Genomic DNA, 27511 nt, shown 5'->3' on the forward strand with positions numbered 1-27511 from the left:
ATATGAACTTGAAAAAGTAACATTAACACCTCGTGGAAGTTATAGGTAGAGGTGGAGGTGTGCCAGCTATAGTATTGTCGGCTTGTGAAACTGCTCAAATAATATGTGTGACAAGCTGACAGGCAGCAGGTGAAAGTGAGGTTCTTTATCATCGTTTTCTTTCCAACTTGTTTATTCTCCAGCCAGGTGAGTTTAACGTCCGTCCACACGCGTCTCTTACTAGAAATGAATTGTACTTGATAAAACAAGGTATTTGGGATAAAGCACTGCGGAGTGAAGTGCATTGCTGATGCAAATAGCCCTAGAATGCCTGTGATATACACACGCACGTCATAGCCCTAGCCCAGCATGTCTGCAATGTTATGAAATATATGGGGGGGTCACAGCTCCAAATGTGCTTGTATGATTCAGTATGAAACCTCATACTGAGCTGTTTACCAATGACTGTTTAATTGAAAGTAATAATAATAAGAACTGTATTTGTATAGCACCTTTCATGACATGAAATGCAGCTCAAAGTGCTTTACAGAGCAATGGAGAAAAAAAGAAAAAGCAAGGCATAAACATTAAACAAGCAGTAATGCAATACAGTGAGGACATGAATAACAAAAAATAAAAGATCAATTAAAAGCAAGGGTGTAGAAGTGGGTCTTGAGCTGTGCTTTAAAAATGTCTACAGAGGCTGCAGAAAGTGATGCAAGTTTTAAAATCCCACCATTATTCCTGCCTATACCAAATAGGCCTAATAGCCTATATACTGGAGAACTTCTGCACGTATATTTAGCAGGGGGTGACTGACATTTCAACTTGTCTTCCTCAGAGTCAAACATTATTATACTATTTGTTTGATGAAATGAAAGCATGAATGCCTTTTTAAGTCATAAGTCGGTATGTCTACATAAATCGGTATGGCCTATGTATGTATACTAATCTAGGAATTATCATTTTATTTTGGAAATGCAGTTCTACTGGCAGTATAATTCATAATATATAAAAACAAATATTGAATGAGAAATCTAACGGGTGTGCTCCCATAAACCCCCTGCACAATGTACAGTTTGATGTTGAGTTAAGTTTAGAAGCAATTTAAAATAGAAATTACAAATACAATAAAGTCGAGTACTTTGTTGTCTCCACCAGGCCGAAGGCATGGGGCGACCGGGAGGGAGTCTGTTTTGCACTCCGTCCATCCATCTGCGTACAGCTAATCTCTGGCACCGTTCAAATGTCTGTCAACCATCCAATAAAAAACTAACTTTACCACGGCCCCATTGACTCAATGGCTGGCAAGTAATCATCTGGAATACTTTGTATGTGATCATTTTAGCATACCCTCCTCCGACTACTACCTGTACTGTTACGAATCATGTTAATAAAGTTTTCAATCAATCAGGATACAGTATAGGCTACATATACTAGGCTGTAGGTTGTGTTGTGACAGAGTACATTATACCCTATTGGCCTGAATATAAGACTATGTTTTTTTCCAATGGAAATATCCTAAAAAACTGGGTCCTACTATTTGACATTCAATGTTATTTTTCCACAAATGAGTCTTGTAAAAATTGGTGTCGTCTTATAATCAGTCGTCTTATATTCGGGACAATACGGGTACATAATATTTGATCTTGATTGATTGAAATATTTATTAACAGTTTGCAGAATTTACAGTACATTTCAAGCACAAACTCAATACAAAGACTGCAGTGTTAACTGTGAGTGGACGACCCAATTAAGCGTTACACTTGTTTACAACAGGGTCCACATTGTTCAATTCATCAAAACATTTAGAGACATACAAATAGACATTTCTATGTAGCTAAAGTACAGAACAGGAATTCATCATATAGGAAGCAAAAAGGGAAAAGATACATATACAGTGAGGGGAAAAGGGGGGGGGGATTCAGATTTTACAGAGGCCAGTTTCGAATTGCAGCCATCCATAGGTGCTCTTTGAGAGCGGTTTTGAAGGAGTCAAGGGATTCACATGTCTGGTCACTGTTGGTAGGGCGTTCCACATTTTGGTGGCATAGGAGCGAAAATAATTTTGTCCCTTGTTTGTGCCAAATCTGGGTTGTACATGGTTTGTTGCACTCCCTCTGGTGTTGTGGGTGTGGACTTCGTTTACATTAAGGAAGTATTTAGACAGGTACATGGGTATCTTGGTGGTGTATCGAATCTTGTGGACCAGACCCATTGCAAGATGCTGTACTCTGTCGTCGACCCTAAGCCATCCCAGCCTGTCAAAGTGGGCAGGGGTGAGGTGGGTTCGGGGGGTGAGGCCAAGTAGGAGCCTGACCAGTTTGTTTTGGGAGGTGTGGAGCCTTGTTTTAAGGGCCTTTGAGGTGCTGTGGTACCAAGAGGTGGATGCATAGTCAAAGAAACCTTGTACAAGGGCTCCTGTTAAGGTCTTCAAGGTGTTTTTGCTGACCAGTGAGGAGATCCTGTAATCACTTCCATTTGTTTCTTTCTTTACCATAGGAGCAATGTACACAGGTACAATAGCAGGTACTACGAATCTCCTTCAAAGCCCTGGTCTTCACTGCAGCCCAATACTGTGCCCCAGCCTGGCGTAGAAGTCTGCATGCCAAAGAGGTTGGTACTTGTTCTACCTGCCAGTCCTAGCAGGAATTGCCACGGCCGGCCTCCGATGAGAGGCTGCTGTACCCTCTCGACCTGTCAAGGAAAGCCCAGACACTTGACTTGGAATATCCTGCATGACTGCACTAAACACAGCATTCCACTCATACAACAAGGTGGCACAAGCGGTCAGTTATCCTAAGGACCTGTCTACAAAGGAAGGAAGCAGGAGTGGGAGTGAGGCTGGGCCCACACGTTGTCACCGCTACATCTGGGACACAGGAGACTACCTGCGTCAAAGGAGAATAACTGCCGATTACTGAACAGACTGCGTACTGGGGTAAGTGGGGTTGGCCGCTAAAAAACATCTATGAACTAGTTTTGGGACCTAGTAAACAGTGCAGTATGCAAGTGCGGGGAAATTGAGCAGTGTGCTGACCACATAATCACCACCTGTCCCCTGTATATAGACCATGATCGGAGGCCGGGGAACAAGAACAAGGTGGTCATCACTTACACAACCGAAGTAGCAAATATTTCAAGTAGTAGAACGGCTCAAGGTAAGAAGGAAGCTTGTTTAGTTTTTTCTTTGCTGCTGCTGCTTGTGTTGCATACTGTGACTTTTTGTTTGGGACCCAACAATGACTGGGTGGTAATGACACACAGTTAATTTGTATGTCTCTGGAATTGGATCTACACTTTGAATGCTGTTTTGTGTGCCATTGAAGGTACTAGTGAGTTTTTGTTCTTGGACTTCCTTTCAAGTTCAAGCTAGAGGTTTTGGGCTTTGACACAGCCATTCATTCCAAATGTCCATTTGGAATTGAAGACTGATGTGGGTCTACTGTTGTGACTGTTGACTTAAATGTAAGGTTGTGAGTTGTGACACTGTGTCTGTATTGGTTCATGACGTCTGTAGGCGTATTCCTCATGGACATTATTCATCCATTCTTTCTCTCTCTCTAAATTAGACGTTCAGACTAGATCTTTACCCCATCCATATTTTTCCTATATTCTGTAGTGTGGCTTCACCACTGAACTGTATGGATTGTGAATGATATGGTTTGTGTTCATGCACTGCAGACTGTAGTCACTGTACGCATATTGTAGTAACTATTCAGAGCAGGGGTGGGCAATTATTTTTCCCAAGTGACCACATGAGAAACAGAAAATATTCTGGAGGGCCGGGCCAAAAGGCTGAACTCAATTCAGCATACTATTAATATAACATTTATAACAAGCTGACAAGCTAGTAAGAGTATACCAGTATGCTATTATTACCTCTAACTTACCTCTGACTACTAAATACTTAGTAGTCCATATTTTGTTGAAACCTCTGCATTCGGCACCCACCTTTCTTTGTTTTGGCATGAGCAGACATTTTTGTGGGGTGAGGTAGGAAGGTAACAGGTTGTCAATGGTGCACAATTCAAGGCAAGAACAGATTGCGTGTATGTGAATAAACAGGCTTCAAAATAGTTTTATTAATTAAGGCCTATTCATAGTCCAGTTTTCGGTGAAGAGTTGACCACCGAAACGGTTCACTGGACTATTAATAGGCCGTTAGTCCACGCATAAGGTAAAATGAGAAAGTACGTTTCATATTCTAATTTCCAAGTAACCTTTCAAGGGCCGGTCAGAGTCAGCCAAAGGGCCGTATTTGCCCCCCCAGTACGTGTAATGCAAAGGTCTGATTTAGAGCGAACTTACTATTAAATCTGTTCATGTGTTTCTCCATAGTAATTGATACTTTGTGTGGTTAAAGTCATACTTCACCCAAGAAATTACTTAATTTTTTATCGTTTACCTACATGGTGTTGTCTTTGTTTGTAAAACATTCCTTAAAAGTGAATTCAGGAATCAAATCAGAATCCAAAAATTAAGAAAAAATGTGATGAATGGAATTAATAATAGACTCCACGTAACAACCAAACTATATAAAAAAAGATCTGTCCATAAGGCCCAAAACACAGCTCAAATTAACAATGTTCTGCACTTTGTAACTGGCTATGTTTCCTCTATCTGACTGTGTTTATGTCCTTTGTACAAGGCATTCTTGTACTTGTGTGTGTGTGTGTGTGTGTGTGTGTGTGTGTGTGTGTGTGTGTGTGTGTGTGTGTGTGTGTGCGTGCGTGCGTGCGTGCGTGTGTGTCTGCACACGCCACACAATATTTGTCCCTGGCGTAACTCAGACATTATGCGCACGGTGTTACACACCTCTATATTAATGAAAGTTGGTCTCTAACATTGGCTAACCACAGTCATGTTTTCACCCACCAATGACAAGCAGGGATAGTTTGTTTTTCTGACCTGTTCAGTTTGTGTACATAAATAAGTGTCGTAACTTTTGACACAGAAAATATTACCATTCGAATAATTTGCACACAGACATTGGGACCCCTGGCCCTGACTACATTTTCATGACAAAAAGCCATGACATTGCCTTCTCTTTGGCTGGCCAGCCATAATACCGTTGCTTGGCTGTTCTCATCTGATACTGTAGTGTATGTGGATCTCGAGCAACGACGTGGTGTGCCAAAAAAGCAGGAAATGTTCCACCAGAATGTCATTGCTTCAGCAAAAACCGTCACTTCTGCAATGGAATAAGGAGGGGGAGTAAAAAAATGAATGATGAATAATAAATAGCTTTATTTTAGGTCAGGATACAATGTCAAAAGATATTCTGGACAGTGTCCTATTGACTGCAGGAGGGGTTTTGATAATCCCCTTCAAGTTGCGGCAGACATCTTAATCATAGCTATATATAGACTCCCCCCCTCCCATCTGACAAGAGAAATGAGCGAGCATTTAAGACAGATGAACTGTGTCTGCATGGCAGGGGTAGACTTATCTAGACCACAACCGCACCTTTTGATCTATTCCAGAATCTTCCATTGGCTTCCATCTGATACAGGGCTATCTGATTTAGCCACACCATCCGAGGAATGAGAAATCTTCTGGGGAGGAAGATGAATGGAATATGCATCGGGACAGCTTCGGCTGCATAGCCCCGTGTCTACTTTTTCAAGGTCCCCCCTCCCCCCCTCGCTCTCTCTTTCTCTCTCGTTTCCCCCTCATATCTAACCATTTCTGAATGATGTGGTTAAACAGTGCGGTCACGCCTTATGTGTTTCCTCTACATTTTTCTCTCACTCTCTCTCTCACTCTCACTCATCGTCATGCCTTTTTCTCCCTCGTTCCCCAACCCCCCCCCCCCCCCCCCCCTGTATATCCCCCCCCTCTCTCTCTCTCTCTCTCCCTCTCTCCCTCCCCTCTCTATCTCTCTCTCACTCTCTCTCTCACTCATCATCATGCCTTTGGCTTTTTCTCCCTCGTTCCCCAACCCCCCCCCCCCCTGTAATTGTATATCTCCCTCCCCCCTCTCTCTCTCTCTCCTCTCTCTCTCTCTCTCTCTCTCTCTCTCTCTCTCTCTCTCTCTCTCTCTCTCTCTCTCTCCTTTCTCTCTCTCTTTCACTCACTCACTCACTCATTCACTCACTCACTCACTCACTCACTCACTCACTCACTCACTCACCCCTCTATATACTGTATCTATCTCTCTCTCTCTTCTCCCTTTCTCCCCGAGTGAGAGAGCAGCTCTCCCTCTCTCCCAGGGTGTGAGTGAGTGATGGCCGTTTCAGTGGGCCCATGCAGTGTGTGGTTTCCCAGACAGAGGCACACATCAGAGGCAGAGCATTAGCTCTGTGCACATGCTCCAGGAGTTTGGCTTGGCTGAGGCCCAGGCTCTAACTACCTCCACCCTCCCCCCCCTCCCCGGCCGGCCTTCAGCGCTGCCTGCCAGGCCAGCCTCGGGCCCTCAGCCACACCACGCCACACTATACCTGGAGCAAACTACACAGCTTCTATTAGGGCTTCCCAAACCCAAATGTTTTCAACTCCAGACCCAAAAGACAAATCTGGTGTTGTGTCTCCCGCAGGGTCTCCAAAAATGACGTTATGAATGAATCACATAATAAGGGTAGGCCCTATTTAAATAATAGGGTAAATCGTATAGATCTACAAGCTCACAACACATTGCATGACTGTGGGCTTGTAGCTATTTTCACTATTTTAGGGGGGAAAGAATCTCCACCCGTGTGAAGTGAGGGACGCTCTTATCATTGTATTTGTCTTATCATCATGACGTAACATGTCGATTTGTGTAAGACGAAAATCTACACTAATAGCAGAATATAGGAGGGGCTAGAGCCCCTAAAAAAATGTAGTTCTGGAAAATGTCTTAGGGCTTAAATATGACTTGAACAGGGCAGCTTGTAGGCCTTTTGGACTCGTTTTGTACAGTCAGTGGATTACGTGAGCGTACACTGACAACACGTTGCTTGATACAGGTCTTCATGATGGATATGATATGTAACCATAAACATACGCACAGTAGACCATGATCATTTGGAACAGGCACAGCAGTGGATGGAATCTGTGTTTTAACCACTTAAAGCCTTGTACGTTGTGCTGTACATCGAATTGTGAAAATAGCCGATCTAGATCTACTGTAGATCGGCTATTTCGAGTCAACAGGAGAAACCGGTTGTCCTACATCAGAGCAGGGGGACCGCGGCTAAGACTCCTGCAGACGTTTCCAAAGCACTGTAATTACAGACAAACTCAACCAACAGAACAATCCCATTTGATTTGAGAGAGCTCCCCACAGGCCTCTGTCACATTATCACACAGGATTGGTGGGATTAAAAATAAATAACTTGAGTGTGTTCAGTTCACACATCAGAGGCTCTGTCGCAAAACAAAGGGGGGAGGAACGCAGGCTGATTATCAAAGACCGCGCTGATTTTCTCCTCCGATCTTGGGCCATTTCCAAAGCAATGCGTCGGTACGATAATGAGGTTCTTAAGTCCCCGTGGATCTATGCTAGACCCCCTCTTGTTTTCACATTACACTAAATACCTTCGCCGAGACTAGCAGATCAACAACCTCACGACGCGTCCCTCATCAAGCTTAATAAGCAATCTCCTGTTTCTGTAGTGTGAGGCAACTATATATGTACAAGCCATGATGTACAAGCCACCCCCTGGACATGACACTATTCAGTATATCACAGTTACCCCCCAATCCAACCCTTTGATGCTGAGTGCCAAGCAGGGAGGCATTGGGTCTCAAGTCTCAAGTGTATAGTCATTGGTATAACCCGGCCGGGGATACCAGCTCAGTGGCCTTGTGGTTTGAGTGTCCACCTTGAGATTTCAAGTGCTTAAAGGGACATTTCAACACTGGAAGAAACTGCAGTCACACAATGTTAATAGTATTTGTAGTAGATAACGGTAGCACAATTAGAAATTTGCACCCTATGGCCAGAAAAATAATGTAGTCTGTGTGTTTGACTAAGGTTTGACTGGATTGCTGAATTCCTACAATGACCATAATGCTTTGGTGCACTGCCAAGAGAGAGAGAGGGGGGGGGGGGGGGGGTGAGGTGGAGGTGTGACTTGTAGTCAGGAAGGAAGTGAGACCACATTTTCATGACAAAGTTTGGTCATGAACATGGCGTCTAAAAACAACATATTACACACATGCAAACCCCAGGAAAGTGTTTCTTGTGTCCTAAACATTAAAATCAGATCTGTTTGTAAAAGGGGTGAAGTGGCCCTTTAAGTCTGCATGGGGCATATCGTCAGATACATAATTTGCAATGTCCCAGTTTGATTCTGGCTGGAAACCTGTGTTACTTAAAACCCATGTTGGGCGGGAACCCCTTTTGGTGTTAGCACTATGTTATGCTTTAGCTATTGAAAAATAGCAGATCTACAAGCTCATAGCGCGCCACCGAGTGGTGCGCTACAAGCTTGTAGGTCTGCTATTCTACAAAATGGTTTAACCCCAACCCCTCTTCTCTGCCCTCAGTTTCCTCTCTATATCCTGGACCTATACAAATACAAAGTAGATTGAGTCCAGTGCTAGTTAGTCTCTCCAGCCAGACTGTTGACTCCCACAGTTTTAAAAGTAAAGCGGATGTCCCGCCTCCACTTCTGTTTCGTCTTTGCAGCCGTGTCCAGCGTAGACCGAATTAGTCAAAGCATACAGTATACTGTAGCTTGCTGCTTATCAGGAAATTCAAAAATATGTTAAAAAAAAGCATATTTCTACAATTCAAAAATAAAGAGTATATTTTCTTAAATATATTTTCGTGAGCGGAAATGACGAACAGATGACTGTTTCCTTTCCATTGTGGAGTCTGGCTAGCTAGGCGCTACTTAAGTGCTACTGTGCTAGTCCGCTTTGACTATAGTGCTAGCCAGCCGCCAGAGACGTGGCTCCAACGCATGTACAGTAGTGCTACTGAGACGCAGTGCAGCGTTATTGTGACTGACGGTGTGACAGAAGTAGGAGGACACAGACAGATAGCCTCGGGCTATGCCATCCACTGCCTGCACTACAGGTGTGCGTGTGTGTGTGTGTGTGTGTGTGTGTGTGTGTGTGTGTGTGTGTGTGTGTGTGTGTGTGTGTGTGTGTGTGTGTGTGTGTGTGTGTGTGTGTGTGTGTGTGTGTGCTTTACTATAGTTGTGAGGACCAAATGTCCCCACAAGTATAGCAGAATTTGAGAAATAGACATTGTGGTTTTGTGGTTAAACCCCCTTTGGCGAGATATAGGTTTACATTTAGGAAAACATTCAGGTTGAGGTTAGGGTTTCCCTATTTATAGCTTTCCCTATTTCATACTGTTGTGTGGTGATGAGACACACACAGACTATTTTCAGGTATTTTCAATGCCTTCCCAGAATGTTGATGTCCTTGTCCTCACGGGAATAGTAATAATTATGTGTGTGTGTGTGTGTGTGTGTGACGGTTACTGAGACCAGCGCTACAAGTATATACACACGTGCATAGCATATGATAAACATGTCCTGCAAAGGTTGGATTTTTAATTTAATATAATAAGCAATGGTTACATGGGCAATAATGTATTGCATTTCTGATGAAGGCACTAAGGCAGAGCTACACATCATGTTTCAACTCAGTCTGATGAAGGCACTAAGGCAGAGCTACACATCATGTTTCAACTCAGTCTGATGAAGGCACTAAGGCAGAGCTACACATCATGTTTCAACTCAGTCTGATGAAGGCACTAAGGCAGAGCTACACATCATGTTTCAACTCAGTCTGATGAAGGCACTAAGGCAGAGCTACACATCATGTTTCAACTCAGTCTGATGAAGGCACTAAGGCAGAGCTACACATCATGTTTCAACTCAGTCTGATGAAGGCACTAAGGCAGAGCTACACATCATGTTTCAACTCAGTCTGATGAAGGCACTAAGGCAGAGCTACACATCATGTTTCAACTCAGTCTGATGAAGGCACTAAGGCAGAGCTACACATCATGTTTCAACTCAGTCTGATGAAGGCACTAAGGCAGAGCTACACATCATGTTTCAACTCAGTCTGATGAAGGCACTAAGGCAGAGCTACACATCATGTTTCAACTCAGTCTGATGAAGGCACTAAGGCAGAGCTACACATCATGTTTCAACTCAGTCTGATGAAGGCACTAAGGCAGAGCTACACATCATGTTTCAACTCAGTCTGATGAAGGCACTAAGGCAGAGCTACACATCATGTTTCAACTCAGTCTGATGAAGGCACTAAGGCAGAGCTACACATCATGTTTCAACTCAGTCTTGGACATCGCATTTGCCTACTAATTGGAAGCCACTCTCAGGTGTTGCAACGGAATAATATATCAAAAAGTGGTAATACTTCCTATACATATAGGCATGCAATATGAATACAATTATGCTAATGTACATGTAATACATACATACATGTACGTACATACATTTGTGTGGAATTTTTGTTCCTTATAGTTAGTAACTGCATTCACTAACACAGAATTAAAGTAAAACATTGACAAACGTTGCGCGCGTATCTGTAAAAAGAAGAAAAATAATGTTGTGTGATTATTTTAAGTAGGCCTACTTATGGGTGAGTACATATAATGCAAAGGGCTTTTATATAAAACTAAAAGGAAAATACTAACTAAATGATAAGAAATATAATTACATTAGAATAGCTGGTTTTCCATCATATATTTTAATACAGTATTTCAACTAGCACGAGCCGAGTGGCTATGTGCACATGCATGCGCGTGCACGTGATGTGCACGTGACGTCATTAACCAATTTTGGGCGGGAACCCCTTTTGGTGTTTTGTTGCATTATGTTATGCTTTAGCTATTAAAAGAATGAAAAGCGCCCAGGCCGTGGCGTAACGGTCTGGGCACCGGACTGGTAATCCAGTCGCAGTGTGCCGCGGGTTCGACTCCCGAACCCGACACGGCCTTTACTGCATGTCATCCCCCCATCTCTCTCCCGTTTCCTGTCAGCCTACTGTCTGTCCCTTCAAAAATCAATAAAAGGCGTAAGCCGCAAAAAAATATCTTAAAAAAAAAAAAAAAAGAATGAAAAGCAAAGCTTTTGCACACCTACAAGCGACAGGTGCGTAGGAGAGGGTACGGAGCCCCAAAAATGAACAAGGAAAAAACAACCGCACAACACTGTCTTCAAATGCAGTGACCACCATTTATTTAAAGGGAAATACAGCAACGTTTCGGCCTATGCGGCCTTCATCAGGCTATCTTTATATGCTTTAGCTATTGAAAAATAGCAGATCTACAAGCTCGAGCTTGTAGGTCTGCTATTTTAGAAAAATCGACATACTAATTTAAAAAATCCACAGCACACCACTGATACTAACAGAAGATGTCTAAAGTATTAACTGTTTCTTCAAACCTCAACGTGTCAACCTCTTGTCTGCATCGATATTGAGTCAAAAGCAGACGCATTCAAATTATTTAATTACTGACTGAAATGAACATTCAGCATTCAGCTCTCTCACACACAATACACACATTCAGAATGCTGATGACTTCTCCATGATAGAATGTTTACCTTTACCATGCAGACGTCACCTCTGTCATTTAGTTTGTGAATCCATCGACCACTGTTATCCAAAGGTTCTCTGCTTCAGAACATCTGACAGTATGCCTATTACCTGCGTTACTTAGCGAGCCACACAATGAGCCATTGATATGCATCCATATTCCAGGGTCATTCCTATGTTAATACCACTCGGCAGCGTTTGTACGTTTGTTCGGTAAGATGTGTGAATGGTTGTTTTTAAGCGGTGCTAACCGCTCCAACATGTGACTTTCTGTGTATGGGTGTCTATTAAGTTGCGTTCAGATCTGAATAGTTAGACCGGCGTGATTACATTCAAAGACGAGAAGTTGTACGAACGCGCACAGGCCACGGGGCGAAGCCAACGGCCACCTGGTATCTTCTAACCTGACGCTGCCAGATCCAAGAAGCTTGCTACACAAATTTGTTTCACAGCTTATTGGGATCTGGGATCTCGGAAGCAAATTCGATGACAGGGCTGTTCCTTTTTTTCAAGATACTTGGTAGATGATTGGATGGGACCGTCTGTCTATCACCGTGAAAAATTCAACTGAAGAGACCTTCGCGACTCCACGCATCGCGTCCTGACAGCCAGTCAGCACCGATGTTGTCCGGAACCCCTGAAATGTAGCTTTGGCTGTTTGGTTTTATTCATCCAGTTCCAACTGAACTGACTGCCGGAGTGCCGGGACTCGGCAACGGTAGAAAAAACTATATACAATTACAAACCCTTTGCAAAGACATAGGAAGGCGTTTTGCTGCTCATAAATGTGGCCAAATTTGACTGAGGGACTGCCATTGGATTTTTTTGAATTTTCGTTTTTTTCATGTCATATGAAAGCTTCAAATTTGTTGTTCAGGTTGTTCAGTTCTCATCACTTCTGTGGTCTCTAACATTACACCTAGCTACATGTTTAAGCAATTATTTCATATTTATACATGTCGATTTCAGCTCTGACACTTATTTCAGACATGCTCTAGTATGTGAGGAGTCTGCCTATGATATTAACTCATTTTGGATTAAACAAGTTTTTCTCCTCTGGTGAAAAGCTGGAGGTTGCGCGATGGCAGGCTCTCAGTAGAATCTTGTCACAAATGATATAGTAGCAGGAATTATGTTAAATATATTGAACCGAATGTTTGACTTGTCTAGACAAACATTTAAAACGCCATTGACAATGGACAGAGTTTAATGTCTGTTTTGTCACTAACAGAAACATTAAATGCCATTAACAATGGACAGCGTTTAATGTCTGTTTTGTCTGTCACTGAGCAAATCGTCCCTTCCTAGAAATGTAGGGTCATATAGGCCTATACAGTATATAGTCATATAAGTGCAATTTCTATTTCAAGCGAGGCGGAGTGAAAGTCACATGTGCTTCATTGCAAAGAAAAACAACAAACCTAACTTCTGTACTTCAGAGTTTAAAGTAAACGTACTAACTTCTTAGATCCAGGCCTGGAGTAGTAGAACAACAGAACTATAGTGGTCTCTGTGGGGAGTTGACACGTGGAGTGGCGCCGGGGCTCAGCAACCCAATCACAGCTTTGAGCCTTCAAAGAAAATATGGCGTCTCCAAATTTCCTATTTGACATGGTAATAATGCATCTACTTAAAACTGTAAAGTCTCCATCCGTGTCTCCCCCACTTTCACGAGCCCGCATGTTTATCTCTCCGTTTTAATTAGTAAGTGACATTAATTTCTGCTTTTCCTTTTATCGCCTATCATTTACAAGCGTAGGGATGATCATGTTAATATTATGGAATTATGGAATACATTCCCAACGTTAATTGGGTTGTTCTTTTTAATTAGAATGTAATTGCGGCGAAGTGGTGTCTTTTTCAAGGGGAATTGCAGGACAGCTGGCACAGGCTTTTATAATACTACAGGCTTTTAACCAGGGCTGAGTCTGTGGACAACAGTGCCATCTAGAGGCCTGATATAATACTGCATTGTCATCCATGTACAAGATACACAGGAAGGACCTTCAGCCCCTTTGAGTGGTTTGTTGTTCCAGATGACATGCTAGCATTTATAAATCATTTAAAAGTTCAAGATGGGCTAAAGGGAATCGCTGAAACATTGATGATAATAATTATGACTAGGTAAATATGTATTGCTCACCAAATTAATGCTGCATTTTAGGAATTAATTGAATTGGGTGTGTGTGACCGACCCAAAACAAAGAAAAATCCTAACTAGGTACAGACTCGGTGAGCACAGTCTTGCGATGGAGAAAGGCCGTCATAGGCAGACCTGTATCCCGAGAGAAGACAGACTATTCACCCACTGCACACAAAATGAAGTGGAAAGTGGAAACTGAGCGATACGTGCGTGTGCATGTGTGTGCATGCGTGTGTGCGTGCGTGTGTGGACACCTTTACATCCAAATATGAAATGTCAGCCTTTGGTACGTATTATGGCCTTAGGTAGGATATAATAGTCCACTTATGTCCTTGTGTCTGGGCCTTGTTCACTAACTCCGCGGACTGACATCGGGAGGATTTCAAAAGAGAAATGGAAAAACAAAAATGAAATGCTGTTCTATCTCAGCTATCATAGGAAGACTGTCTATCTGGAGAAGAAGATGTTTCACATTGAGTATAGCTGTCACTTTCTGTAAGCTAAGTCATCAATGTGTTATCCCCCTGTGTGTTAATAAGCATGTGCATCCAATTGTGTCTGGTTTGACCATAATGTATAACCTTCTGCTGATCAGTATTTGGTCATGGGCTTCTTGCACATGCACGTACGCACGCACGCACGCACGCACACACGCACGCACGCACGCACGCACGCACGCACGCCAGGACAACTTGATCATTCAAATGTTGTCCAGTTGGAGAGTCACCACCACACAGGCCACACAGGTAAACAGCTCTATGTTGAAGGCCACATGCATGGGCTCTGGCAAGTGGCAACCACCAACTACAATGACACCATGCGTGTGTCAACCTCACACCCCGCATGCACACAACCATGCGCGCACGCACGCCGTAGGCCAGCACGCATGTCACGCATATGCACGACGTGCGTGCACACACACATACATATACAACAGTACACACATGACACGGAAGACACACGTCTCGCATAAATACCCCCGCACACAGTTCTCACTATTTCATCTCTCTCTCTCTCTCTTTCTATCTCCCCACCGCCGCTCGGCGTGTCGCTCTCTCTGTCAACCCGCCTTGTGCAAAATTGCGCTGAGGCGAGCTGCCACAGTATTGAGGAATAGTGTCATATACTGGCAATTTCCTCCCTGGGTGTCAGGCATACTTTACCTTAATATGTCTGCAGCGACTCTTAATAAAACAGCCTTGTCTATATACATATCTTCAACCGCAGCACCCGGTCTCCTGCACCACCACGCTGCACACGGCACTCAATAGCACCGCCGTTAAATATTTACCTCCGTTGAATGTCAATGGCAGCAGAAGAGGAGGGAAGGAGAACGGGAGGAGGGAGGGAGGGAGGGAGGGGGAGAGAGAGAGAGAGAGAGACAGGGAGAAATGGAATGATGTGTCCCCGGTTGCTGTTTTAGCTGTCTGAATCTGTTGCAAGGCAGTCTGGGAGAAATTCCACATCAGCCGACGACGGAATGTTGGTGTGTGTGTGTGTGTGTGTGTGTGTGTGTGTGTGTGTGTGTGTGTGCGCGTGTGTGTGTGTGTGTGTGTGTGTGTGTGTGTGTGTGTGTGTGTGTGTGTGCGTGTGCGTGTGTGTCCATGCGCATGCGTGCGGAGTGTCGGCGACGTCGTATCAATGTGACCGCCGCGTGCCTGAGTGGAGAGAAAATATGGCAGGAATTGGAAACCCGAGCAATAGTTGGATATTTGTGATTCAAGACAGAGAGAGAGAGAGAGAGAGAGAGAGAGAGATTGCTTTGTGTTCAGGCACACAACTCTTGCATTGTAACAGGCCTCATAGTGACATGGCCCTTCAACAGAAATGACCCTTCAACAGAAATGACCCTTCAACAGAAATGAACTGTGTGTGTGTGTGTGTGTGTGTGTGTGTGTGTGTGTGTGTGTGTGTGTGTGTGTGTGTGTGTGTGTGTGTGTGTGTGTGTGTGTGTGTGTGTGTGTGTGTGTGTGTGTGTGTGTGTGTGTGTGTGTGTGTGTGTGTGTGTGTGCGTGCGTGCGTCTCTCTCGGTGTACAGAGCCCATTCAGCAGCCTCTAAAGTTATCACTGTTGGCCAAGCTATAGCAACCCATGGCTTCGTTTGGATCAATCTATACAATACACTCTATAGTGTCAGCCGTATACCTACAGCATGCCTCTCTGCAGCACCACAACACTTCCAGCCATGCCAGCATGTGTCTGTGTGTGTGTGTGTGTGTTTGCGCACATGTGTCTCCAGTTGTTTACGTGTCCATCCCGCTAAGCTGGAAAACCAAAGTGTAAAAAGTGGCACTGCCAACCAAGGTAATACGTGAACGCGCCACAAGCTTGACATGGAATAGTTGGGGATTTTTATTTGGTGGGGGGGTGTTATTATTTCTTTTCCGGCTAGCGCGCAGAGGATTCTGGCGAGTGACTGGCTGTTTTTTTTTATAAGGGATGTGTGGTACACGTTTCTGTTTTACTAGATTCCATACAGCACAGAGTGACAGGAACAGCAGGAGTGAATGATTGAATTGAGACCAACGTTGCATTGCTGCATTAATATATAAAGAAAAAATAAATCCCATCCCATTGTGAGCTCAGGGTATGAGCGCAGGCAGCCACTGGCAGCTGCTAACAATGTCACATCCAACTGTGTGTGTGTGTGTGTGTGTGTGTGTGTGTGTGTGTGTGTACCTGTACTACTTGCACTGAATTGTTGCCAATGCTACAGTATATACCAGCGCGTTGTTATCCACACATAGCAACCACCGGTAGCCACGGGATGTTGTAAATTGTTGCTCTGAGGGCCTTGCCTCACATTACTCATACATGCACACGACAACCATCTCTGCTGTCTGTCTGTCAAAGCGATAATGCTTTTGTAAAATGCCTTGTATGTGAGTGAGGCTGCAGCGGCAGGCTGCATCATGGCACACACACGTACGGCAAGCCAAGCCTCTTGTGAATTTGTTACTGTGGCATCATGAGCTTGAAGGAGAGGAGAACGCTAACATCTCCTTTAAATGCAGATTCTCTATCTCGGGCTCAGAGACGGAAATATTCCTCCCAGCGAAAGGAAGGGGGGAAATGGGAAGAGAGAGAGAAAGAGAAAAAAATAGGAGTGAAGGGAAAATGGTGCCAGGGTTTTTAATGACTTTCTGCACATTAGAATAATCTGTCATTTCAATTAGCGGGATTGTCATCTGTGAGATGTCTCCCTGCTGCACCCGCACGTGTAGGTGCATGTGCACGCATGCATGCACGCATGTGCGCACACACACACACACACACACACACACACACACACACACACACACACACACACACACACACACCTTCTCCAGGTTGTCATCGGCACCCCTCGTGGCGAAGCAGGGATGTCAAAAGCGCGCACACACACACACACACACACACACACACACACACACACACACACACACACACACACACACACACACACACACACACACACACACACACACACACACACTCACACAAACACATTACACACACACACACACACACACACACCTCACCCACCAGCACTACACACACCGCCACCCCTAAAAAACAAAGCAAGGTTTCAAGGGAAATTGCTTGACAGCAGCTTAAAAGGAAGTCAGGAATAACTTATCAGGTGAGGGGCTGCCATGTGCCTCATGGGGTCATTTCATTACCATTACCTTACCCTCCTTAACTCAAAGAGAGAGATGGGGGAGGGGGGAGAGGGGAGGGAGGGAGTCTTGAAGAAAGACAGATAGATAGAAAAGGAAGCTGAAGTTTCAGAAAGTGCTTAACTTTGACTCTACCTTACTCAGTTTTTTTTTAAAACTTGTCTACGTAATGAGCCATATACAGTATATATATATATATATATATATATATATATATATATATATATATATCCTGTATACAGTAGGTCCTATATGGTGACTTTAAGGATCCCAGTGTGTAGATGCCTAGATGGTTATGTACAAAATGGTAAATTTGTACTCTTCGAGTTAGACAGACCTGTGGGGGGCCATTTGGAAACCCCCCAAGTAACACAATACTATGTATGCAATACTGTACTGTATGTGTACGATTTAATCTGTGTTTATCAAAAATTATAATGAAGGCCAAATTTCTATAGATTTTGTAAAAATATAGGAATCTTTAAAACGGAACTGTTCAGGAACCGTTATGGAACCTGAATGGTGAAAAGGATCCTATCCTTACCATCCACAGTATGCGCTTTTTCTTACTTTGTATTGTTAAGTTTACTTGACCCACTTTTACGTTGTTCATCTAATTATGTTTTCTAGGGGGGGGGGGCTATGTGTGCCATTTTCTTTTCATTTATTGTTATTTTCTTTAATCTAGGCAAGATACCTCAGGGCAATTAAGTGGCTTCCAGAAAGTAAGGCGGTATGGCATGTAAGGATGATGTTATGATTGCTAATTATGCTCTGATGCGGCCCCCGAGAAACTCTCCGTGCTCTGGCTTTTGTCCGGCCAGCTTTGCCAGGCCCAGATAATATTTATGAAATGTAGACATTCTTGGGGCTAAGGCACAGTCTTTATAATGGGAGACAGATGGGGTCTGCTTTGGATTAAGAACATCGACCTCACTATCTGTGGGAACACCTTCTCTTCTTCTCTCTCTCTCTCTCTCTCTCTCTCTGTCTCTCTCTCTCTCTCTCTCTCTGTGTGTGTTTGTGTGTGTGTGACTGTGTGTGTGTGTGTGTGTGTGTGTGCGCACGTGCGCGCTTGACTGTACATGTACTGTACACATGTGGGCTGCATGCCCTGTGTGTGTGTGTACGTGTGTGTGCGTGCGTGTGTGTGCGAGAGAGAGAGAGAGAGAGAGAGACCGTGCATGCATCCATCCGTGTGTGTGTGTGTGTGTGTGTGTGTGTGTGTGTGTGTGTGTGTGTGTGTGTGTGTGTGTGTGTGTGTGAGTGTGTGAAAGCAATTGTCTTTGACAGACACAGTATAGTTCTTTTTTTAATGCATTTATAAGTTATGATAACCATCTCACAGCCTGCTCCTTCCAATAGCTTATAAATCTGACAGTGGAAATGGGAATAATTGTACAAAATGCTCCTCAACAACAACAACAACAAATGGCATAACCCCTGCAATTACAGAACATTGTTGTACATTTCTGCTGGAACAAAGCTAAGTTGTTATTGCCAACAACCCAAATGATTTATTCCAGAGAACATTATTCCCTCTCCAGTCTTAGTTCGGTCAGAATCACTGATGCTATACGGTACCTCACTGCTGGTTGACGTTAAAACAGAAATACAGACAGACAATGGTACAAAGATAAATAGCTATACTGTAATAAGCATTACCCTAACATTACCTTACCCTCTAAGTGATAAACCCCATCTTCATACCATTACATGATGGCAGCTTTAATGCACTTCCTCTCCTCTATGTGCGTTGAGCCTGCATGCCACCAGGCTGGACATGGAATCTAACCCTGTCACCAGGCTGGACATGGAATCTAACCATGTCACCAGGCTGGACATGGAATCTAACCATGTCACCAGGCTGGACATGGAATCTAACCATGTCACCAGGCTGGACATGGAATCTAACCCTGTCACCAGGCTGGACATGGAATCTAACCCTGTCACCAGGCTGGACATGGAATCTAACCCTGTCACCAGGCTGGACATGGAATCTAACCATGTCACCAGGCTGGACATGGAATCTAACCATGTCACCAGGCTGGACATGGAATCTAACCATGTCACCAGGCTGGACATGGAATCTAACCATGTCACCAGGCTGGACATGGAATCTAACCATGTCACCAGGCTGGACATGGAATCTAACCATGTCACCAGGCTGGACATGGAATCTAACCATGTCACCAGGCTGGACATGGAATCTAACCATGTCACCAGGCTGGACATGGAATCTAACCCTGTCACCAGGCTGGACATGGAATCTAACCATGTCACCAGGCTGGACATGGAATCTAACCATGTCACCAGGCTGGACATGGAATCTAACCATGTCACCAGGCTGGACATGGAATCTAACCATGTCACCAGGCTGGACATGGAATCTAACCATGTCACCAGGCTGGACATGGAATCTAACCCTGTCACCAGGCTGGACATGGAATCTAACCATGTCACCAGGCTGGACATGGAATCTAACCCTGTCACCAGGCTGGACATGGAATCTAACCATGTCACCAGGCTGGACATGGAATCTAACCCTGTCACCAGGCTGGACATGGAATCTAACCATGTCACCAGGCTGGACATGGAATCTAACCATGTCACCAGGCTGGACATGGAATCTAACCCTGTCACCAGGCTGGACATGGAATCTAACCATGTCACCAGGCTGGACATGGAATCTAACCATGTCACCAGGCTGGACATGGAATCTAACCCTGTCACCAGGCTGGACATGGAATCTAACCCTGTCACCAGGCTGGACATGGAATCTAACCCTGTCACCAGGCTGGACATGGAAGATACCTCAGGGCAATTAAGTGGCTTCCATAAAGTAAGGCGGTGGACATGTTTTTCTTTCATTTTTATTCCACGATTTTGCAACCCATTTCTTTCACCCAGTGTCAATTATCTAATGTATTCCTGGGCGCTACACTTCCTCTGCCAACCTGGGGGGGGGGGGGGGGGGCAGCGGACTGACCTCATGCTTCCTTCTATGCATGAGGAGTCCAAGCTGCTTCTTTTCACCTGACAGGGGAGAGTTTCCCCGGCCGGATGTAGCGCGTGGAAGGAACACGTTATTCCGACCAGTTCCTTTCCCCTCCATCAGGCGCTGAGGTAGTTTAGAGACCAGGATTACTGCACGTTTTTTGTGAGGGTACCTATCCTAGGGGACACGGGGAGAACATGCAAACTCCACACAGAAAGGCCCTTCCGCCAACCCCGTCTCAGGTATATATGGGCACTGATGACGCGGAGGAGGGACCACCATTTGATGACATTTAGCCTCTCAGACCCAAAACTAAAGAATATATGTCCACATTTCCATGCTGTATATTGATGTCGGTACCATAGGAGAGATAACAGGCGAACGTTGATCAAAACAAGAATTCTTATACATTCTCTAATTGTGTAGACTTCTTGTGAATAAAGTAATGCAGATATTTAACATAACTGTACTATTGAGAGTGTAAAATGTATCAAGAGTTAAAGATCTATAAGGTTCCATTTGGTTACCAACTCTCCATCATTTGGCTGGAACCACCTGGAACTCCCTCAAGGACCACTGGTGAAAACCACTGCTCTATAACTAGTGTTGTTTTTTCATCCATTTTCTCTGTTATTGGGGGGGATTGGGAAAGCTGTCCCCGTGCTTTCCTTTTCCTTTTGCTGCTAAAGCTTTCCCCACAATACGGACGGCGAGGTTAACACTGATGATAATGACTACAGTATATAGGATATAGAGACCACGCCACTGAATGTCACTCTGTTTAGTTCCTGTTCTGTCGCGCTCTCTCTCTCTCTCTCTCTCCTCACTTACTCTGTCTCTATCTTTCTTTTTCCTTCCTCGCTTTCATCTGTCTTTTCTCTCTCCTTCTCATGACTCCTTTTACTCTCTCTCTCTCTCTCTCTCTCTCTCTCTCTCTCTCTCTCTTGAGGGGTGATAATAAATATGTTTTGATAAGACAGTACAGAGGAAAGAAGGATTGATAGACAGACGGCGCAAGGCTTTATTGTATGTGTGTGTGTGTGTGTGTGTGTGTGTGTGTGTGTGTGTGTGTGTGTGTGTGTGTGTGCGCGCGCGCGTGTGCGTGTGCGCGTGCACATTTATGCATGTGTATGCGTGTTAAATTTAGCTGACTCCATTACCATTGAACCAGGCGATTCAAAGCGACAAAACACAATGTTCATGATTCTCCCACAGCAATTCATGAGCACGCTTAAACATTGAGCGCTGAGGCAAAATGGTTTCTCATATGTGAGCTAGGGCATTAACATAATAATCGAATAGTCGACTAGTCGACTAGCAAAACACTAGTCGACACTGTTAATTGACATCCGATTATTCGCTAATATTAATTTTTAATATTTTTTATGATTTTTTTTTTTTTTTTTTTTGCTTTTCTACAGCAGACATGCAGTCGTGCAGCTGTGAGCTCGGTTGTTTTGTTGGTAGTTCGCCAACTTCAGTACTAATCCATTCTTGGCTGATTGTTTTCATATCATATACAAGCCTACTGTACGTGGGTTTTGCCGTCACCCTCACTCGTGCCGTCACCCTCACTCGTGTAGGTGCGGTGGGCGGCGGTGGCACTAGCAGCATTCAAGACAGATTTTCTTTGGGAAAAGCATATGCGATATGCCTCATAGGCTCATAAGATCAATGGGGACAACTGCAGTGTGTAAATACTTTTACTATTGGTGAGTTTATTACTGTAGTTTGTTCAACAAGTTAGATTGGAGACGTGTCGTCGTCATCCGGTACAGTAAAGTATAGCAGGAGTTCCTCCTCGCTCTGCCCAATATTATCCAGTTTGGTGACAGTCAAACTACAGTAGCTCTTGCCGTGATTTCATGTTTCTTCATGCTTATCCAACAAAAGTCCAGGCGTGCCGCGTGTGGCATTATTAAAAACAAACAGCTATGCCGCACGAGCATAGTTCTAATAGTCGCAAAAGACTCGCGATAGAGTTAAGTAGTTGATCATCTGATTCATAGCCTGGCAGCCTGCTAGCTAGCAAACCTCCCCCTAGCTTGTAGCTCCTTCTAAAAACCAAAGGAACTGTTGTTGTAACTTGTTGTTGAACATTTATGGTTGTATGAAAAACATCGCAAGGTTCATTCCTTCGCCTCCTCCCCGCTTCAGTCTCCACTCCAAAACATTGTGAACAACGTAACATGCCGTAGAACGGTCTTGCGCATCAAAAATAGCAGATCTACAAGCTCACAACGCGTCCATCCGTGAGTCATTGTGGACTTGCAACTTTGACTTGAAACAGCTGAGCTAATTTCGGCCAACCAGAGCGGCATTCAGCGTAATCTAGTAAGAGTGGCGACACTCGCGTTGACTCCCACTGTAACAATGGAATGCGGAAGTGCTCATTCTATCTCAATGGGATACAGTTCCAATGTTTGGAACTATAGCCCATAGGTGTCGCCACTCTCTTAGTACTATTCCACACGGCCTGCATTGAGTGCATTCACCGGCTCTGTTTTGCTTCACTCGCTGGCTGTTTCAGAACGCGATGTTTTAATGCTTGATTGGATGGAATAAATATCATATTTTACCGCCGACTAATCGACTATAAATCGATTTTGATGGTAGTCGAGTCGACTATCAAAAATCACGTTTGGTTAATGCCCTAATGTGAGCATTTAAAAACTCTGTGCTCCATGTATCTTCCCATGCACTTGAACATCCTAGCAAGTGGAAAAAGCTACTGATACATTTACATAAAACGAGTGTCTCACGTTTAGTTTTTTCTCCGGATATTTCAAATGTTTTCTTTTGACTGCTATGTCGCCTTGACTCGCGACGTGCATACAGTACACGTTAATGTGCATTTTAAAAGCACATCTTCCAGCCAACGTTCGTGAGCGAGCGCCACGGGAAGAAGCAAGGTTGAACCAAATCTATTTTTTGCCCCATATTATTTCTCATCCTCTCCCTAAATTGAGCAGATGGAAATTAAGTGAATCTATTGAGGGCATATTAGTCCCATTTGGGGCGAGTGGCATTGAGGAGATAGTGGACGGAGCAAAGTCAAATGACACTTTTTCAGCTAAATGAATTAGGCACAGTTAAGGATTAGCCCATAATGGAGGTCAATTGATTATACAGCGCAGAGTGTTCAACTTAAAGAAAGAGAGAGAGAATGAGAGAGAGAGTTTGAAAGTTGGCGCAGTGCTGCCATCTTTGTTTGTTTGGCTCAGGAGGTAGCCTACAGTAGAGCGGCCGCATGGGAAACGTTAGGTAAACGGCAGAGTTAATTTCGTCGACTAATACTATGACAAAAAATGTTCGTCGACTACCTTTTTTCACTGATGAGAACCAAATGAAAACTAAGCTACTGTACTGTATGATGACTAAAACTAAGACTAAATATATCCAATTTCGTCAACAAATAAGGGTTAGGAAGGGACTAGTGGACAAGAGTATCCAGTATATAAGTCATTTTACACTTGGTTGCTTGCTGATCTAGTAGTAGATCTACATAGATCTACAAGCTCACAACGCATCACAGCGCGTAGATCTGCTATTTTCAGCAAGTGTAAAATTTGTCACTATACGACGGCATAAAGGCCCACCAAAATACATTTTAGTCGACTAAATCAACTGCAGATTTAATCAACTAAGATCTTATGATATTTAGTCGACTAAAACTAACACTAAAACATTCCAGGTGACTAAAATGTAACTAACTATTCAAGAGACTATGACTAAAACAAATTTGCTGTCAAAATCAACGCTGCCTTGTTCCCGGGCTCCCCCATAGTATATGTGTAGAAGTGTCCTTGAGCAAGACACTGAAGCTCCCGCTGGGCAGGTTGGTGCCTTGCATCTTGGTGTGTGTGTGTGTGTGTGTGTGTGTGTGTGTGTGTGTGTGTGTGTGTGTGTGTGTGTAGAATGTTTGTGCGAATGTAAAGCACATTGTAAATCGCCTTGGACAAAGGCGCTATATAAATGCACCATTTGAAAGATTGAGAGAGAGAGAAAGAGGGAGAGAGCAAGTTTGAGAGTTGTCGGGCGCACTAGTGCCACCATCTTTGTTTTTTTCTTTCCTTCAGATTTGCGTAATTGTACTTTAATCTCTGTTGAGATTCTGTTCCTGTCAGACCGTCCCTCTTTCATCCATCTTCCGTTCCTCTCTCGTTCCATGCTTTTACGTCCCCCCCCTGCACCCCTCACCCTCCCTCCGTCATATCTTTCGTGTTATATCCTGTCTTTTGTCGTTAGCGCGGCTCCAGCCTTTCAACAATGGAGGCATTATGTTTGGTGGAAATTACATTTGAGCAGGGAGCGTTTCATGTTGCAAAGCAGTCGGTCGGTCGGTCCGTGTAATCTCTGTCATGGAGGGTGAAGCATCGGCGGGGCTGCGTGCGTCGTGCCGCTCTTCACGTATGTAAATCAGAGCGGCGATACACATATACACACATTCTGAGCTATACAGTCAAGGGGAAGTGTTTACACTGCTTAGACAGGCTGATACAATAAGCTGCCTGCAGGTGAGCCTGTGCGTGTGACTCTGTGCGTGTGACTCTGTGCGTGTGACTGTGCGTGTGTGTGTGTGTGTGTGTGTGTGTGTGTGTGTGCGTGCGTGCATGCATGCGCTCATTGGCGACAGCCTCAACATATAATCTTGGTTCGTTCGCGCTATACCGGCGTGGTGCGCCGATGCTATTTCAAAGTAAAGCAGCTGCTAACAGACGTTAGCCCATGTAAACAGGGCATAAAATGTCAATAACTAAGCTGTGTGTGATGTGGCTGCGTCACGTGTGTGCATATTAATGTCATATGTTATACTCTTAACAGTTCAGCCCACGTAAACAGAGCATACTCTAGCTAAATTGTGTGTGTGTGTGTGTGTGCGTGTGTGTGTGTGTGTGTGTGTGTGTGTGTGTGTGTGTGTGTGTGTGTGCGCGTGTGTGTGCATGCGTGTGTGTGGTCTGTTTGCATGTCATAATGCCTCTCCGATGGCAGGTGAGGGAGTTAACTGTAATGAGGTTGTCTGCCTCATGTTTAAAACATCAGGATGGAGAGAGAGAGAGACAGAGAGTCAGAGAGACAGAGAGACAGAGAGACAGAGAGATGGAGAGAGAGAGAACAGATACATTTAGCCTATGGAGGATAGAGTCTTGAACTTCATAAGGCATGAGACTGACAAGGATCCAGCTCAGATCTCTCCAAAGCCAGGCATCAACATTTGTCCTCGTTCACCTAGCTGCCAATAAGCCTCTCTCTGTATGGGGAAGAAAATAATAATAATGAAAACCTCTCTGTGCAGTCTGTCTGTGTCAGACTGCAAAAGATATGTTCAGAACATGATCCATGTATGTTACACAAGCTGGTAGAATTGAAGATATGAGCCATAACAAGGGATTTGCACCAAACTCCAAGAAATCTGGCAATGGAAACAATTCAGTTTCTGATTCTTGTACACTGCACGCGTAGAATACACAAAAGCAATATATTATGATGTAAAGAAGTTGGGTAAAACGGGAAATGACATTTTTGAATTGAATTAATTGCAATTGTCAAAAGGCTGACATGATTTTGCTCGCTTACCAAATTGTAACGTATTTCAAGTGATATTATCTTGCAATTTGTGGAGTAACACGCCTTAATTGAAACAGATGAAAACAAGGCCACCCCAGGCATTACATATATTGTTTTAATCTCTCATTTTCTCCTCAATTTAAGTCTCCTGGTCTGGGGAGTATGTGCTTCTCTCACCTCACCTGCCAGTGAGTGAGTCTCACATGTGTGATTCAATACTACCGTATGTCCGTCTCTAACCATGGTAACGCCCCGCCGGCCTCTGATTGGCCTACCGACACCGCCCGTCGTACCAGACTTTCCTCCGAGGGGGATATTCTGGTGACACTGACGCAAGGTTACTCCGTGGTGGGAAATACATATTACTCGGTGTTGGCATTGCCTTGTGGGTGGGGGGGGTAATAATTTACTGTTCTGACCATATCAGGTCGCAACTCGAACGAGGCTGAATCGGCACTAGCGAACGCTCGGCACGGTAACCCTTTAGGCCCACTCGGTGGTGTCTAACCTTATACAATATAGACACAAAGATGGAAGCACTTCGGTAGGTCCACAAAATGCAACCGGAATGTACATGAGATTAAAGCTGCTATAAGCAATAATATGTAAAAGATCTGGAACTAAAAGTAGGAACAATCATGAAGTAGAAATCGACCAATGACAAAGCTTGTAGGAACATCTTTGAATGCAGATTGCGGCCCCTAGATGTGTCACAGAGACTAAATCATTGCTAGCTGTCTGAATACCAAAAACAAAAGAAAAACTAAAAGGTTATTAACATTTTGACATATTATTGTTTATAGTATAGCTTTAAGGTGCAAAAACGTTGTACATGAGATTAAGCACAAACAGAGTATCAACATATTTGTCAGGTTAACGTACTAACCCTGTACACTATATCCAAGCTGGTGACATGCTCACATAGAGTGGTAAATTCTACAGGTTAGATTCACACCAAGGCCAGCCTGATGACAGGTGGTGGTCAGGCCTTGTTCAACCTCCGCTGGGAATCGAACCCCAGGTGGTATAGGCGAGGATTTTACCTCCGCACAGGCCGTCCCTAAGACGTAAACCAGGGTTGTGTGCATGGGGTGGACCTGTTGAGAACACTTGACAATGCCCCCACCTGGCCCACAGGATTCATTATGTACCAGATGTACACTGTCACACCTCTGAGATCTGCTTGATAGCCAACCTGCCCCTATAACGGCCACCTCTTCACTGTCACACCTCTGAGATCTGCTTGATAGCCAACCTGCCCCTATAACGGCCACCTCTTCACTGTCACACCTCTGAGATCTGCTTGATAGCCAACCTGCCCCTATAACGGCCACCTCTTCACTGTCATACCTCTGAGATCTGCTTGATAGCCGACCTGCCCCTAACGGCCATGCACCTCTTCCCGCGGCCGGCCACGCCATTACTTTCCGACCAGAGGAAATGGAGAAGAGGTGTGAACAAATGATGACACTGTATCATCCCCACACTACCAGACTCCCCCACCCCACCCCCCTGCAGTCTTTCTTTTTTTATTATTTGCCTTTGCGTGACTTCCAACAAAAGTAATTTTTTTGCACTCCCTCTCTTCCTCACCCTGCTTCGCCTCCTCTGTCCGTCCCAGAATGACTTGTCCAGGCTCGTATAGCTTATCGC

General features: G+C 44.3%; 1 protein-coding gene across 1 annotated transcript in view; it reads right to left on the reverse strand.

Moving 5' to 3' along the window:
- Positions 1-6078: 6078 nt before the first annotated feature.
- Positions 6079-27511, reverse strand: part of gpr141 (G protein-coupled receptor 141) — a 111904-nt gene continuing 90471 nt past the window's right edge. Inside the window, exon 6 of the mRNA XM_083778616.1 lies at positions 6079-6117. The gene's annotated coding sequence lies outside the window, so the exon portion shown is untranslated. The remainder of the gene's footprint in view (positions 6118-27511) is intronic.

The sequence above is a fragment of the Protomyctophum parallelum genome (assembly GCF_964188405.1).
Source record: "Protomyctophum parallelum genome assembly, chromosome: 12".
Classification (NCBI taxonomy): Eukaryota; Metazoa; Chordata; class Actinopteri; order Myctophiformes; family Myctophidae; genus Protomyctophum; species Protomyctophum parallelum.